This window comes from Benincasa hispida, unplaced genomic scaffold (genome assembly GCF_027475165.1).
Source record: "Benincasa hispida cultivar pf3 unplaced genomic scaffold, pf3_genome.v1.1 HicScf561, whole genome shotgun sequence".
Classification (NCBI taxonomy): Eukaryota; Viridiplantae; Streptophyta; class Magnoliopsida; order Cucurbitales; family Cucurbitaceae; genus Benincasa; species Benincasa hispida.
In genome coordinates, this window is record NW_028326670.1 from 2,678 (window position 1) to 20,906 (window position 18,229).

The 18,229-nt window shown below is 40.1% G+C and overlaps 1 non-coding gene across 1 annotated transcript; it reads left to right on the forward strand.

Annotated features, from left to right (window-relative positions):
* The first annotated feature begins 8,387 nt into the window (after positions 1–8,387).
* LOC120078847 (small nucleolar RNA R71) lies at positions 8,388–8,494 on the forward strand. Its single transcript, XR_005482128.1, has one exon. It is a non-coding gene; the product is annotated as a small nucleolar RNA R71 (small nucleolar RNA).
* Positions 8,495–18,229: the final 9,735 nt, after the last annotated feature.

The window sequence follows — 18,229 nt, forward strand, 5'->3', positions numbered from 1 at the left end:
AAGAGTAGAGACTTAGACATAAGTTCTATTTGCTATTACACATCGCATGCACCCTATAGATAGGATATGATAGTATGCGATCACATCGCATACGTCCAGAAGTACGATACGTTGGTATGCAGTCACCTTGTTTATGTGTTAGATTGCATGAGCAAGAATAGAGACTTAGATATAAGTCCTATCGATACTACCGCATATGCATCTTATGCATCCTAGACAATTGTGTATAGCATGATCGCATAACTTGTGCTACCTAGGGTTACCCTTGTGATCAAGCTTATTGATGCGGTGAAGTCATCCCCTCCACCATTTTATCTATTTTTCCATGCATCCTATTACTAGTTAACAGTTGTCGTGTCCTTACCAACTCTCATAGTCATACTTCCATTGCTTAATCTGTATAGTTAGGAGTAGGAGTAGCACATAGCCCTTAAACTTCATTATTCTTTTATTCTTCGCCGCAAAAACCACTTCACAACATTTATATACAAGTCCCTGAGTTCGACCTCGGATCACCTTGAGAAACTTGTGATCTCGTTATACTTGGCGAGAGAGCAAGAAAACTTGTGGCAGGAATGCATGGTCATCGCATAGATTCTTAGACGCATATTGCATATCCCTTAGTCCAACACATGACCAGCGACGCATGGAGAACGAACGTATATCATAAGATGAACGCATATATTTATTCACTCCATTTTCCACGCATTAAGTTTTTGGCGCCGTTGTCGAGGACTTGGCAGCTAATAGTTTGTTGAGTTTTGTGTTTTCGCAGACACCTTGTTTGCCTTGGGAGTATTGTAGCTTATGCGATCAAGTTGCAAACAATATTTGAAGTGTAGGCAATGCGTCGAAAGCCAGTATTGACCCTGAGATAGAAAGGCTATCTGTCGCATGAGCTGAAAGCAGTTATAAGCACGTGACGACCACCCTATCTTTAACCTGCTTTTCTAGTTTAGTTTATTTTGATTATTGTTATTTTGGATTTGCGACTGCTTTCTTGGAGGTGGTGTGCGTTCTCTCCTTGTAGGTGCGACAATAATTCTCCTCGGTGCATAGTTTTAACGAAAGAATCCTCTCCATCACTCAATGTATGGCTTTGACAGCATGAATTCTAAAGTATGGTCGCAAGTGTTACTCTACTCCAAGGTTCTTTTCTTGTTATCTTTTATGCATTATCCTTTTGAATTCTCTTTTGAACATGCGTTCTTTGTTCGTTCTCCATGCGTCGTTGGTCATGCATTGGACTAAGGGATATGCAATATGCGTCTAATGACCATGCGTTCCTACCACAAGTTTTCTTGCTCTCTCGCCAAGTATAACGAGATCGCAAGTTTCTCGTGATGATCCGAGGTCGAACTCAGGGACTTGTAGCTAAATGTTATGAAGTAATGTATTGCGGAAAAGAATAAAAGAATATTGAAGTTTAAGGGCTATGTGCTACTCCTACTCCTAACTAAACAGATTAAGCAATGGAAGTATGACTATGAAAGTTAGAGACACGACAACTGTTAATGCGTAATAAGGTGTATGGAAAAATAAATAAAATGCTGGAGGGGATGACTTCACCACATCAATAAGCTTGATCGCAAGGGTAACCCCAGCCAGTGCAAGTTATGCGATAATGCTATACACAATTGACTAAGACACATGCGATGCATATGTGATAGTGTCGATAAGACTTATGTCTAAGTCTCTATTCTTGCTCATTCGCTCCCACACATGAACAAAGTGACGCATACCATTGTATTCTACTTCTGGACGTATGCAATGTGACCGCATACTTTCATATCCTATCTATAGGGTGCATACGTTGTGTAATAACAAACAGAACTTATTCCTAAGCTTCTCTTATTGCTTATGCGTTCCAATCTAACTCTCTCAAGCCTAGATTTGGTTTTGAGATCACTTTCTCAAGTATGCTCAAATGATGAATGATGTGCTCATAAGACAAGGTAATCACATAAAGCATGGTTGACATAAGATTATTCCTATCTCTAGGAACACTGCTTACTTTGCTTAATGCGTTCCACTACTTACCCTCTCAGGCAGTTAGTCGCCGCTGATTAGCTCATAGACAAGCGTTGTTATAGCCTCACACTAAGCAAAAAGAATTTTCTCACAATACCCGCGTAACGCACACCTCTCGATGGTTTGCTACATGCTTCATATGTTTATGCTGAATGATTAAGTATGTGATACTCTAGCAGCGATACTCTAGCAATCTTACTTAGTCATTGCAATGAAAGTAAAGGATGATAAGAAGAAGTAAATGAAGATGGAATCGAAGGAAATAGAGAAATGCATTGATCACAAAATGTATTAATCTCTTAAGCCACAATGTAATACAACACAGAGATAAAAGAGATATAGGGGGCCAGACGGGCAATGTCTTGCTTCCATCAGATGTGTATCAAGGCTGTCGGTGGTGCCATGGATGGGCGGTGGAGTAGTCTCTCTCGAGATCTATCTCCGGCGAAGCTCCGATCGTCATTCAGAATGGTAGGAGGAATGAAGAACTCTCAAGAATATCTTCTCACACTTTCATCTAGATCACAAGGATCTGCCCTAAGGTAGAAGCTCAGATCATTTCAAGTTATACTTTAAAGCTTCTATTTATAGAGCTCGATTGTCGATAGCATCAATGGTCCTTCTCTGAATTTCTGCTGCTAACGCCATGATAGATCTGCTTTGGATCTCTGCTTCTAACAGCGTGTTAGGTGAAATTTCAACATCACCTTTTTATACTCCCAATGTATGCATTCATGCTTGGTTCCCAAAGTATCATCGCATTCCACCGCCCTTGCGTTCATTCCTCTATTATGGTTATTACCCCGTAGCCGCAACCTCTATGCAATGGACGCATGCCGTTAATGGTCACAACATCCATGCATTGAACGTGTGTGATCACCTTTGCAATGGTGGGAATCACCGCATGCGATCGATTCCTGTGTCAGCTACAAAAATAGACATTTGGACGCAAAATAACGTATAATAGTGGGTTAGCCGAGATTTTCAATGTTGATCGACGCAAGCTCTCTTTCTCATGAATTCTTATGATAATCGCCACATATTCTTCTTATCAGCTCTCATAATTCTAAATAAAAGGCCTATAATAACATACATTTATACCCATCATCACACCCCCAAACTTAGAATCATGCTTATCTTCAAGCATGCCTTATACTTAAGAAATTCATAATTCACCCTCTGGCTTCCTTTGCACTAACTAGCCGCTCAGAATATAATTTACTCATACCTCTAACCTTGGCAGCAACGCTCTCCTCAACTTCGGCTACTTCTTAAAAGAGTTCTTTTCTAAGCTTAAATCCGACAAGCCTCTGCTAAAAAACTTTTCTCATTTTCAGCAACTTTGCTTTTAGCTTTTAACAATGCGTTTATTTAAAACAATTCAAAGCTTTGCGAATTATTATTAGAATGCGGCGTTGAACCTGGTTACGCTCTTCGTTTTGGCTTGCCCCCATGGGTGCATGCGGACAGCCAACTTCAGTTGCATGCCATATTCAACTTAACTCTTGCCTTAGCTTAATTTGGCTTGCGCCAGAGAGAAAAGTTGCTCTTATACATTGATCATGGCCACTTAGTTTCGTTTTGGCTTACCTGCAGGGGTGTCATGCGAAGTATCCAACTACGGGGAAGTGCCTTTCACAACTTAACTCTTATCAGCTTCAGTTTCCCCTTTTGCGCTGACAGTGGAGTTTTTATTCTCGCCATTTTTTTTAGATAGCATCGCAATGTGATAGACGCATCTTCTGGGACCACTGCCACCCCCAAACTTAGAGAGCAGCAGCGCTCTTGCCGAAAAGCTAAAGACAACTCATCAGGAATGCGGTAACAAATGTTTGAGCAGAGGTTTACATATAACAAAACTTAGACTGTTCATGCGTGGTTAATGCGATGAAATAATGGTGTAGAATACGATGTGGAATATGCGTTGTGCATGCAAGTTTTCTCAGCAAGATCGAAGTATAAATCCTACTGAGTTGCCTGGTAAGCCCAGGATCGAACACAGGGACTAAGGAAACAGTATGCAATGGTAATTTTTGATTGCTTTGCGGTAACAAATAAATCCATGCATTGGTTGGTATGTTGTTTAAAGTATAAAGTCTATGCGGCGGATTTGAGAAAAGAGTTAATAATACGAAAGTACAATGAGCATGCAAGGGAACGGGTTGAGAAAGGGTTTAGCTAAAACTTCCTAAGATTGCGTTCATGTTATGCGATCATGCTACATACATACAACAGCAAGTCATCTCTCAATGCAAATGTTGTGGCTTCTAGATTTAGAACGCATGCGATGTATGCGATGATGTCTATAGGACTTATGTCTAAGCCTCTATTCTTGTCTATGTGATGATGAATGGCACACACATACACAAGGCGACCGCATACTACCATAACCTAATTCTAGGATGCATGTGATGCATGTTGGCAAAACAGAACTTATCTCTAAGTTTCTATCTCTTGCTTATGCAGATCTAATCTTGCATTCTCAAGTCTAGATTCTAACCTAGCTCTCTCAAGTCTTAGGGTCTTTCTTTAGACTCTCTCTCGAGTAGCTCTAAAAGGGTGATGGGCACAACATAAGACAAGATGATCACATGCATTGAAGATCTTAGTTCATGTTAGCTAAGTACTTCTCAACCCATTCGAACGTTTAGTTACTCATGCGTATTGTACAGAGAGTGAACAGATGTAGAAATGCAAGTTCCATTCTATATATGAAATCAAAATACAAAATGACAATGTGAAATAGAGATAAAGAGCCTGGTAGCAATTTCTTGCTTACCAAGGCTTTTACACTGTTCTTCTCTACTCTGCTCAAAAGATATTCTTACTTTCGCAAGAGTCGGCCCTCTCTCTGTTTTCCACGCTCCCTGGCACTCTCTCGAGCTGAACAGAACGATCTTCCGACGTCTTCTCCCTTCTCTCGCTTCCGCCTTCTAAGTATAAGGAAACTGTGAACAAAGGCTAACTATCTACTATATGGCTCAACTAGAATGAAAAACCGAACTCCTTCAATGAAGGTGGCCTTCGGTATTTATAGGGTTTTAGGGTGAAGAGCTTTTTCTCTCAAATGATTGCACTGATGGGATGTCATTAATTTTCTATCTGATGCACCGAATAATTGTCACCGAAAAGTTGAGTGTACTTGCTACAGTGTCGTTAATGGCATATCAACTTAATTCGGAATCGATCGTCATCAGCTTTCTGTCCCATTATGATTTATTAAGTTTTCACCTTAATGCGCCGACTCTATGCGGCCATCTTTTTTAGTAGATTTTTGCGAACACAAACGATCGCATAGCCTTGCAGTCGCAATCTCTTAATGCGCTCGGACATTAATTTCTTTGGATTGCAATTCCGCCTTGTGCCAACACATTTTCTGCACAAAATACATAAGTTAGTTGTTTTTAATGCGATGGACGCATGCGATCGCAATGTTATAAACTTAATGCTTTTGGACGCAATTTTATATATTTTTACCATCGCAATCCTTCAATATTTTCTATCTTTGCGCTGTAATAACGTGCATTTCTGCTCGTTATCACAACCCCAAATTTAAAACAATGCTTGTCCTCAAGTGTAAGCTAAAGATTTTATCTAGAAAGTCGACCGCCTTCTTCTTTCCTAGATTTCTCAAGGTTGCCTTATTCAAATCTTATGTATCAAAAGCTCCTTAATTCTTATTCGGGTCTCTTCTTAAAATATTTCTAAAATTTAGGAACTTCAAGTTTAACCTTCAAAAATACTTTCCTTGTTTCTAGGACATCGCATGATTTATTCATATAAAAAAAACCTTTTCAACTAGGGTATTTTCAAATGATTTTTATCCTTGCATATTTTAGATATATATATATATATTTTCTATGACCTTGCACTGATTCGAGTACCTAGCCTTCGTTTTGGCTTGCCCCCATGTGTGTCATGTGGACATCAAATTACAAGCAAGGCGCTCTTTCTCAGTCTAAACTCATGCTCATTTGGCAGTGGAGTTGTGATCATTTATTTATGCGTTAATCACGATTCCTACCTTCGTTTTAGCTTGCCCCCATGTGTGTCATGCGGACATCTAACTACGAGTAGGATCCGCTCGCAATGTTATGATTTTTTTTTTTTGGTAGTATCTAAAAATAGCAAGGTTGACAATGAATACCACACCCTCAAATTTAAACGCAGCAATGTCCTCATTGCTGAAAGATTGAAAGAAGTCATGCGATGCTCTTAGAAAATTTGGTAAAAAGTCAGTTTGAAAGAAAGCTGGTGGACCACTAACTTCTAGAAATATTTCATGAGATGATTGTCCTAAAATTAAGTTGACTCTAGTATATACGAAAAAATAGAGGCATGTGTTTCATCATCGAAATCATAATTGGCAAAAAAAACAATGCGGTGACTTACTAAATTAATCAATATTAAATGATTGCGCCGACTAAAGAGGATGCGATGATAAAATTATCAAAGTTAAAATGATATGTGATAGAGAAAAATTTGGAATAAACAAAGTCAAGGAAAGATACAACCCCCAAATTTGCTCTGTCGCCCGCATTATTTGTGAACGCATCCTTCTTTGTGGCGAACTACTCTCTTCGATTGCAGTGGCGGAATAAACTAGTTGCGTCTTTTGTGTAGCTCCTCCACAATCGTTCACCATGATCGTTGCAAAGAAAACATTGAGAGGGACAAATAAAAGACAGAGTTAGCAAAATCGTTTACCACGATCGCGGCACCATTTTTTTTTTGTAGAAGCAAAAAGACAAATATACGATAACAGATGAAAGAAGGGTAACGAAAGTTCATGAATCATTGATAGGAAAAATGATATTCCAAAAGAATTGCGTCCCTGATGAGTTTGAGTCGTATAGTAACGCATGGACTGCTTATTTCAATCTGAGCTTTTTACGTCCAAGGCAACTTTCTCTTTTTTTTCAGTCTTCTGGGATCTCGTTTGCCTCAATCCAGAGCTTTTTCCCATTGACGTTCATTACGATCTCCTCCTTGAGAGCGATCGATCGAGAGGAATGGTTGTCCCAATATGATGGGTGCATCTTTATTCGCTTTATAGTCCAGAATGATGAAGCCTGCCAGTAAGATGAATTTGTCAATTGAGACTGCGGCATCTTTCAACTCTCCCTCGGGATCTGTCCGCAAGCAGAAGAGTCTCCGTCGTGGGCCTTAATTTTCCCATATTCAATCGTTTGAAGATTGATAGCGACATTAAGTTTATACTCGCCCTAAGATCGCATAGTGCTTGACCAATGTAGATCCCTCCAATTAAGCAGGGTATCGTGAAGCTTCCTAGGTTGCACATTTTTTGTGGGACCATAGTATGTAACCCTTGCGTTACTGCCACTGCAGCGATCTTTTCTTCATCATTCTATTTCTTTTTAAATCTTTGCGGGAATGGTGGTAGTTGTACTTCTTCTATCTCGTGTTCTAGAGGCTTGTAGGTGGGTGCAACTACTGGGTTCATCTTCTCAGGCTCTTCTACATCATATGTCAATGGGTTCTTGGTCTTCACCTCATTCGAATTCGTCATTATGGGTTCATCCCCTACTTTCACTGTCGTTTTTTCGCTTAGCAAGGAGACTGCTAGGCACTGTTCCTTTCCTGTACCCCCAAAGTTGTGAAGGAGCTCGGTTGAGCTCGGTAATGCTCCTTGCGGTATATTTTTTAGTTCGCCCGCAATCTGTCCTATCTGAATTTCAAAATTTTGGATGAATGTCACTTGATTCTGAAGCACTGATTCATTCTTCTCAATATACTGCTTCAGCAAGCTCTTTAAAGATGAAGATTGTAGTGCTTGCGAACTACTAGCTTCATTTTGCAGTTGACCATTTGTTCGCGGGAAAAATCCTGGTGGCTCTTCCTTTTGCGTCATAGGTTGATAGCTTTGTTGTTGATTTTTCCACACGAAATTGGGATAGTTTCTCCACCTGGGGTTGTACGTATCGAAGAAAGGGTTATTCTTTATGAAGTATATTGACTGCGGATTCCTTGGGCATTCTTCAATCGGGTGTGCCTCTCCACAGGTGACACAACTCGTGGTTGTTTGAGCGATTACATTGACTTGCCCTTTATGTGTTCCCGTGTTATTAATTGTGATGCCTTGTATTAGATTCATCATCACGTCCATTTGGGTTTGTAGGGATGCGATGGCCCCATTATTTGCGTCACTATCTTTAATTCTTAGTCGTTGATCGCTTTCTCTCCAGTCCTCATGATTTTTTGAAATGCGATCAAGTATATTTTTTACCTCGTCATACATTTTGTCGAGCAAACCATCAGCTGCTGCCACATTGGCAGCCGTCTATGATGCAGGGTTCAATCTGTGGTAGAAAATTTTCATTTGTAAACAATCTGGTAAGCCGTTATACGGGCAATCTCTTACCAACCTCTTAAACCTCGCCCAGGCATCACTGAACGATTCGTCCATATCCTGTTCAAAATTGGTAATCAGCTTCCTCCTTCTGGCATTCTCTGTCGGAGGGAAATACTTCATCATGAACTTCTCCACTACCTATTCCCAAGATGTAATCTCCTTTGGTTTGAGAGAATAAGCCCATTTTCGTGCCTGGTCACACAACGAAAATGGGAACAATGTTAATCGAACCTCCTCAGTGGAGATGTTTAGGAACACAAACGTATTGCAGATCTCCATGAAACTCCAGAGGTGGGCATGCGGATCCTCGCCACGCCTACCACCAAACTGTCCGGCAGTTTGGATCATCTACAGCATCACTGATTTAATTTCCAACCTCGATCCGTCAAGAGCTGACCTCATGATTCCTGGTGAGAAATCATAGAGGTTGGGTTATGCATAGTCCCGGATGGGCCTATTGCGGTCGTTCGCCAATAGGATGGGATTTTCCATGATATCATTTACATTTGGTGCTCCAGTTTTTGGTTCTTCCGCCATGTTTGGATCTTTCTCTTGTTGTTGTTTTTGTTGGCGGCTGATTCTTCTTCTTATTTGGAACGTTCTTTCGATCTCTGGGTCGTAGATGGGCTCAGGATTTTCTCCTTTGCTCATACGACGCCCGATTTTTCCCTTACCTAAGGAAAAGCAGTGCACAGAAAAGGAGAGTCTACCAAGAAAATCAAAAAATTACCGTTAGCACAATGTATTGCCGTAGTCATCAGCAATGGTGCCAAAAACTTGATGCGTGGTTAATGCGATCAAATAATGGTGTAGAATGCGATAGTAGAATATACGTTGTGCATGCAAGTTTTCTCAGCAAGATCCAAGTATAAATCCTATTGAGTTGCCTGGCGATGACATGCAGAAATGTATGTCATCTTAGGCCTTTTACTTAGAATTATGAAGGTTGTTAGGTAGAATATGCATCGATCATGGTAGGAATTAACGAGAATATGAACTTGCGTCGATCAGCATGTCGAATCTAAACTAACCCGTTATTTTGCGTTAATTATGCGTTCAATGTTCTATCTTTGTAGGTAATGCAGGAAATGAACGTAAACACGGAAACTGGACCACCGCATAGACGACCGCATGCCAAGAAACACTCCATTGCAAAGGCAAACGCATCGATCAATGCATGGATGTTGTGGTAATCAGCCGTATGCATTCATCGCATGGGAGTTGCACTCGTCAAGCGATTGCGGTCATCATGTAGAGTTGCGGTATTAAGCGAATACGGCCATTGAATGATTGCGGCTATGCGACAACGCAAATTAATGGATCAATGCAAGGTAGGAGAAATTAATGCATCAACGCATCTACCTCGAGAAAATCCAAAGCTGTTGTTGACATTTATCCTACCACGTCGTTAGTGGCAGAGGTTCAAAAAGGACTAACGCGCCGAATGTCAAACTCAGAGCATTCCAATTAATGTTGTCAGCGATCCAAGTTCTATAAATAGAAGCCAATGAGTATAACTTCAAATCATCCAGAGATTATCCTTCCATACGGGGATTTTCCCTGTGATCCAGACAAACTACGTGAGAAGATGGCTGAGAGTTCTTCATCTCCTTCCTCCATTCCGAGTGACGACCGGAGCCTTCGACCGGTTCTAGATCTCGAAAGAGTCAGCTCCTCCACCCATCTATGGCACCACCAGTAGCCTTGACGCACATCCGCTGGGAGTAAATCTTTGCTTCCAACCGGTCATTTCTTTTCCTTTCTTTTTCTATATTGTATTGTATGACATTTTTAATTAAGGAATTAATACAATATGTTTTCAATGCACTTCTCTGTTTCCTTCAACTCCATATTCATCTTCTTTGCTTAGCATCTTTACTTTCATTGCAATACTTAGTGAGATTTCTTGGGTATTGCATACTTAGTCGTGTGGATTAGTGTCACACCCCGCCCCAGACCACCTTCTGCGCCTGGGAAAGGGCGTGACTGACAGCAGTTATCAACCCTTTGGTTGACACTTACTGCCTAATAACTCTTGCGGAAATAACTCTGATACCAATGAAAAAATTCAACAACCAACTGATTAAGTAGGCCCATCTTATATTACAACAATGTAACGTTTATACAACTCAAAGACTTAACAACAAAGTTTACAACAACAACTGTAAAACCCTCCGGAAGTGTAATTGTGGCGTGTGGCAGACCTTGACCTTAGCAGCACCCTGGAACTCCTCACTTTCTACTACCTGGGGGGGGGTGTAAAATATAAAATATGGAAAACATGAGCTATAAAGCCCAGTGAGTGGTGCCTATAGATAAATAAATAACTTTGTCAATAGAAATATATTTTTGGGAAAGCAATGCATAGTCAACAAGAACATTACCACAAGTTCATTATTATTTTCCAGCCCAACCACTGGACAATCCCCAGCTCGACCGCTGGTTAAAACAACCAACCCCAGCTTGACCGCGGGTTATCACATAATATAAACATCCCCAGTACTTTCACACATATACTAAGACAACAACAATTCCTGTGGAAACTTTCCCTGTACCCTATTATCCCGCCAATGTGCACATCGACTATTTTTCCACTAGCTATGCTTAGGTAACTTGACTATATTTCCCATCGACCGAAGCCAACTATATTTTCCCGCCAAGTACCTTTTCAAGCATGCTAACTGTAATCAAATAAACACATATCCCTGATCATGCCAATTTAACATTATCCCCTATATATATTTAACTGTATATAGAATTCATATCAACAATACAACACACAATAACCACTCACCTTGGTTGGTTAGGAACTTTCCCTTCCAAAGTTCCTTAGGTTTCTTTGGTTTCCCTTTTGAATCCTAAATTCCAGATTCAAATATCAACTTAGATTACTCATAGTTCCAAACCTTATTTTAAGATACTTCCTTCTGCAAACATGTTCTAAAATGTCTCAGGAAGCTTACCATAAAATCTTAGCTCATAACTTCTTGTTGTTTGTCCGAAATCATCAAAATATTAAGACTGGCCCAGCTTACCTAACAGCTCGACCGTTCTGTCTTTTCCTCATTCTCCAGCCTGATTCCTTGGAGCTTCTTCTCCGGCAGCCCCACATGAAAACTAGACTCTTTTAGATTTTTGATGGCTTTGAAATAACATCAAATGCACGAGTATTTGGGAGAACTCCTCATTCCAATTTGATGCTACTTTCCAGACTTCACTGTCCAATGCGTCCTCTTTGAACTTCTATGTCCAACGCATGGATTTTGTTCTAACGCGAGGTTTACTCAACTTTCCCACTCTTCTTAAATGTATTTTGAGTTGTGATCTGAAGAATGAAGTCTTTGGTTCTATTTATAGGCGTCCAAGATTGCTCCATGGCGACACCTCCTACTTGACCGCATGACCAAGTGTCTCTTCCTTACACCATCAATGCAATCTTTGCATCAGCACAACCCAATGTGTCTTCCTCTCCTTTCACCAACGCATGGCCTTAAATTTGTATGTCTTCTTATGTTGCCACCTCTTTTACTTAAGGCTTAAAAATTCTGCCTAACAAGCCACATGTCCAAATGACATCCTCCATGAGTTCATCCTTCATATGCGTCCACAAACTCTTGGATGTTCAACGCATCACTTCCATTTTCCTTCCTTCAGCCGCATGCCATCACCAACAACCCTTCCAATGCATCAACACAACTTCTTCCAATTATTAGTCCCTTCCAATACATCAACACAACTTTCTATACTTAGCCAAATTTCCAAATTTTCCCTCCCCCCAAGTACTCTTTCCAAGATCTTGTGGCCAATACATAGCAATGCCTAGTCCAACATTTAGTTAATTTTCAGGGATTTAAGCTTAACTCAAAGCTACTCACATAGTAATGCCTAGTCCAACACTTAGTCAATTTTTAGGGATTTATGCTTAACTCAAAGCTACCCTAGGAAAATCTATTCAACACTTAGAAATTTCCTTTTTCTTTAACATAGGATTTAACTTTCTCCTAGTTAATCCCTTAATCACCTGCTTAAGTAGGAAAAATGGAAATTCGGGTTTCACAATTAGGGATATGAAGTATGCAGCAACCCACCGAGAGGTGTGCGTTACATGAGTGTGTAAGTAACCTTATTTGTTTAGTTAGAAGCTGTTGTAACGCCTGTCTATGGGCTAACGCATTTCTTGTCTATGAGTAAAGTCAACAACAATCAACTGCCCGGTAGGGTAAGTGTTGGATGCATTAAGCAATGTATGCATTGTTCACTAGGGATAGTAACAACCTTGCATCAACAAAGTTCATGTGATTGTCTTGTAGTATGTATGCTTCATTCGTTCATTAGGGATACTAGAGAGAGTAGTCTAAGGACAGAATCCAGGCTTGGGAAGGTCGAGTCAGAATCTAGGCTTGGGAGAGTCAAATTAGAACACATAATACAAGAGATAGGAGCTTAGGAATAAGCTTGTTTGCTATTAACCCATCGCATGCATCCTAGAGATAGGATACGATTGAGTGCGGCCATCGCAACGTTGTGTGCATTTTTCATCATCGCATAGGAAAAGAGTAGAGACTTAGGAATAAGATATGGACACTTTGCATTTAACACATACGTCCTAGACTTAGAAGCACCGCATTTTCCATTGGAAAATGGCTTGTCGTGCATGAGTGTAGCATGAGCGCATTGGCTTGCATTGACTAGGGTTGCCCTCGCAGTCACTCTTAAGGGTTACAATGAAAATATCTCCGTATTTTATCTATTTTCCCATACATTTATTTCATGTCAAGGTTTGTCAAATCTCTACCTTTCTTGCATATTCTCATTGCATTGTCTGTTAGATAGGAGTAAGAGTAGGATTAACTTAGCAACATCCCCTCCATTCTTTTATTTAAACCGCCGCATGCACATCACCGCAACATATATAAGTCCCTGTGTTCGACCTCGGATTACCCAAGAAACTTGCGTTCATGTTATACTTGGCGTGAACGCAAGAAAACTTGAGGCAGGATGCATAGTCATCATATACATTCGTTAACGCATTTTTCATTTCAACGCATGACCATCGACGCATGACTATCAACGCATATTTTAGGAACATGCATCGCATAACGCGTCCAAGGGAGTTTGGTTATCGAGTAAAATTGACTCCGAAATTCCTGTCATCACCTGGTAAGCTCAGGGTCGAACACAGGGACTAAGGAAACAGTATGCGATGGTAATCGATTGCTTTACGGTTACAAATGAATCCATGCATTGGTTGATATGTTGTTTAAAGTATAAAGTCTATGCGGCGGATTTGAGAAAAGAGTTAATAATACGAAAGTACAATGAGTATGCAAGGGAACAGGTTGAGAAAGGGTTTAGCTAACACTTCCTAAGATTGCGTTCATGTTATGCGATCATGCTACATACATACAACAGCAAGTCATCTCTCAATGCAAATGTTGTGGCTTCTAGTTTTAGAACGCATGCGATGTATGCGATGATGTCTATAGAATTACGTCTAAGCCTCTATTCTTATCTATGTGATGATGAATGGCATGCACATACACAAGGTGACCACATACTACCATAACCTAATTCTAGGGTGCATGCGATGGATGTTGGCAAACAGAACTTATCTCTAAGTCTCTATCTCTTACTTATGCAAATCTGATCTTGCTTTCTCAAGTCTAGATTCTATCCTAACTCTCTCAAGTCTTAGGGTCTTTCTTTAGACTCTCTCTCAAGTAGCTCTAAAGGGGTAATGGGCGCAACATAAGACAAGATGATCACATGCAATGAAAATCCTAGGTCATGTTTGCTAAGTACTTCTCAACCCATTCGAACGTTTAGTTACTCATGTTTATTGTACATGGAGTGAACAGATGTAGAAATGCAAGTTCCATTCTATATATGAAATCGAAATACAAAATGACAATGTGAAATAGAGATAAAGAGCCTGGTAGCAATTTCTTACTTCCCAAGGCTTTTACACTGTTCTTCTCTACTCTGCTCAAAAGATATTCTTGCTTTCGAAAGAGTCGACCCTCTCTCTGTTTTCCACGCCCCCTAGCACTTTCCCAAGCTGATCAGAATGATCTTCTGGCGTCTTATCCCTTCCCTTGCTTCCGCCTTCTAAGTATGAGGAAACTGTGAACCAAGGCTAACTATATTTTATATGGCTCAGCTGGAATGAAAAACCGAACTCCTTCAATGAAGGTGGCCTTCGGTATTTATAGAGCTTCAGGGTGAAGAGCTTTTTCTCTCAAATGATTGCACTGATGGGATGTTATTAGTTCTCTATCTGATGCACTAAATAATTGTCACCGAAAAGTTAAGTGTACTTGCTATAGTGTCGTTAATGGCTTGTCACCTTAATTCGGAATCGACTGTCATCAGCTTTTTGTCCCATCATGATTTATTAAGTTTTCACCTTGATGCGTCGGCTGTACATGGCCACCTTCTTGAGCAGATTTTCACGAACGCAAATGATCGCATAGCCTTACGGTCGCAATCTCTTAATGCGCTCAGACGTTAATTTCTTTTGATCGCAATTCCACCTTATGCCAACGTATTTTCTGCATAAAATACATAAGTTAGTTGTTTTTAATGCGATGGATGCATGCGATCGCAATGTTATAAACTTGATGCTTTTGGACGCAATTTTATATATTTTTACCATTGCAATCCTTCATTGTTTTCTATCTTTGCGTTGTAATAACGTGCATTTCTGCCCGTTATCAACTATCAAACCTTGAAGAAGCTATTAAAAGTGAGGTGAGCCTTGCGATTTTTAGTTAGCGGATGTAGTGAATTATACGTACCATCATAGATGCGACACAAAGGTAGGCAAGTGGACAAAAGAAAATTTCAAAAGCATAATGCGTACAAGAAAACAAGAAAATAACCTTCGAGTAGAATAACACTTGCGACCATGCTTTAGAATTCATGCGATCAAAGCCATGCATTGAATGATGGAGAGAATTCTTCCGTTGTAAATGCGTTCTAACAAGAATTATTGCTGCATGATGGGCGCATGCAATGTAGATGCGTTGTACATTTTGTCTTCGAGTCATTAACGCATGCGGTGACCTATTTCTTGCAAAACAGAGACTGAAACATTCTATTTCGCCATCGCAATTGTGTTAGTGGATGCGTTTACGAAATTTCATAATTTTCATATTTCTCAGCCAATTCTTATACTATCGACGCAACTTTCCTCTCTTTTTGTCGCAATATCTAAATAAAATAGCATAAATAACTCTTATTTCTACATGTTATCACCGCATCTACAAGGAGCGAACGCACCACATCAAAGAAAGTATCCGCATATCCAAAATAACAATAAAAATAAACTAACTAGGAAAACAGTGTAAAGATGGAGTAGAAGATATCCCTGGAGAAACTGGAGTGATGCCACCATAAGGAGTCTTCCATGAAGAAAATTGATCTCAACTACTTAGGTCAAGAGGCTCGCCCTGACCATTGGAACTTTCGGCAATTGTTGGGCGCATGTTGGTCGTCATGTGCTTATAGCTGCTTTCAATTCATGCTACTGGTTGCCTTTTCATCTCGGGGTCAATACTGGCTTTTGGCGCATCACCTATACTTCAAATATTGTTTACAACTTGGTCGCACAAGCTACAATACTCCCAAGGTAAAAAGGTTGCCTGCGAAAACATGATGCGTTATTTTATGCGATGAATTAATGAAGGGAATTGTAGTGATGGAAAATGCGTTGTGCAACAAGTTTTCTCAGCATAACCCAAGTATAAATCCTGCTGAGTTTCCTGGTAAGTCCAGGGTCGAACTAAGGGACTAAAGAAAAAAATATGTGGCAATAATTTACAAGATGACTTTGTGGTAACCAATAAATCAAAGAGTTGTTGGGTTGTTATTTGCGGTATAAAATGTATGCGGCGGAGTTAAGAAAATAGTTAATACTACGAAAGATGCGATGAATATGCTGGAGAACAGGTTGAGAAGGGGTTCAGCTAACACTTCCTAAGATTGCGTTCATGTTATATGATCATGCTACACACATACAATAGCAAATCATCTCTCAATGCAAATGCTACGGCTTCTAGTTCTAGAACGCATGCGATATATGCGATAAAGTCTACAAGACCTAAACATAAGCCTCTATTCTTGTTTATGCAATGACAATTGACATTCACACATACAAGGCGACCACATAATATCATAACCTATCTCTAGGGTGCATGCGATGCATGTTGGCAAATAGAGCTTATCTCTAAGTCCCTATCTCTTGCTTATGCAGATCTAATCTTGCTCTCTCGAGTCTAGATTCTAACCTAGCTCTCTCAAGTCGTAGGTTCTTTCTTTAGACTCTTTCTCGAGTAGCTCTAAAGGGGTGTTGGGCACAACATAACACAAGATGATCGCATGCAATGAAGATCCTACGTCATGTTAGCTAAGTTCTTCTCAACCTATTCGATGGATTTAGCTACTCATGCGTGCTTTTAAGAGAGTGAACAGATGTAGATAAGCAAGTTCCATTTTAAAGATATAGAATTGAAATATAGAATAACAATGCAGAATAAGAATAAAGAGCTTGGTAGCAATCTCTTGCTTCCCAAGGCTTTTACACTGTTCGTCTCTGCTCTGCTCAAAAGATAATCTCGCTCTCACGAGAGTCGGCCCTTTCTCTGTTTTTCCACGCCTCCTGGGTTCTCTCTCGAGCTGACTAGGGCGATCTTTCGACGTCTCTTCCCTTCTCTCGCTCTACCTTCTAAGTATAAGAAACTATAAACAAAGCTACTTCTATCTAAGGGGAAATTATCTAACTGTCGAACTTCTTCACTGAAGGTGGCCTCTGGTATTTATAGAGCTTCGGGGTGAAAGACTTTTTCTCTCTTATGATTACACTGATGGGATTGCATTAATTCTCTGTCTGATGTGTCGAATATTTGTCACCAAAAAGTTGAGTGTACTTGCTACAGTAGTTCGTTAACGACTTGTCAATTTAATTTGAAATCGACCGTCATCAACTTTCTGTCCCATCATGATTTATTACGCTTTTCCCGGATGCGCCCACCAAGTTGCACCGGCTCTATATGGTAACCTTCTTGAGTAGATATTTGCGAGCGCAAATGACTGTATAGCCTTGCGATAACACAATCTTTAGATGCGCTCAGCCTTTGATTTCTATGGATCGCATTTTCTGTCTTGCGTCAATGCATATTCTGCACAAAAATATATAAGTTAACTGTTTTAATGCGTCATCGCAAGGGTAACCCCAGCCAGCGCAAGTTATGCGATTATGCTATACACAATTGACTAAGACGCATGCGATGCATATGTGATAGTATCGATAGGACTTATGTCTAAGTCTCTATTCTTGTTCACGCGCTCCCACACATGAACAAGGTGACCGCATACTTTCATATCCTATTTATAGGGTGCATACGTTGTGTAATAGCAAATAGAACTTATTCCTAAGCTTCTATTCTTACTTATGCGTTCCAATCTAACTCTCTCAAGCCTAGATTTGGTTTCTAGACTACTCTCTCAAGTATGCCCAAATGACGAATGATGCACTCATAAGACAAGATAATCACATAAAGCATGGTTGACATAAGATTATTCCTATCTCTAGGAACATTGATTACTTTGCTTAATGTGTTCCATTACTTACCCTCTCAGGTAGTTAGTCACCGATGATCAGCTCATAGATAAGCATTGTTACAGCCTCACACTAAGCAAATAGGATTTTCTCACAATACCCGCGCAACGCACACCTCTAGCTGCATGCTTCATATGTCTATGTCGAATGATTAAGTATGTGATACTCTAGCAATCTTACTTAGTTGTTGCGATGAAAGTAAAGGA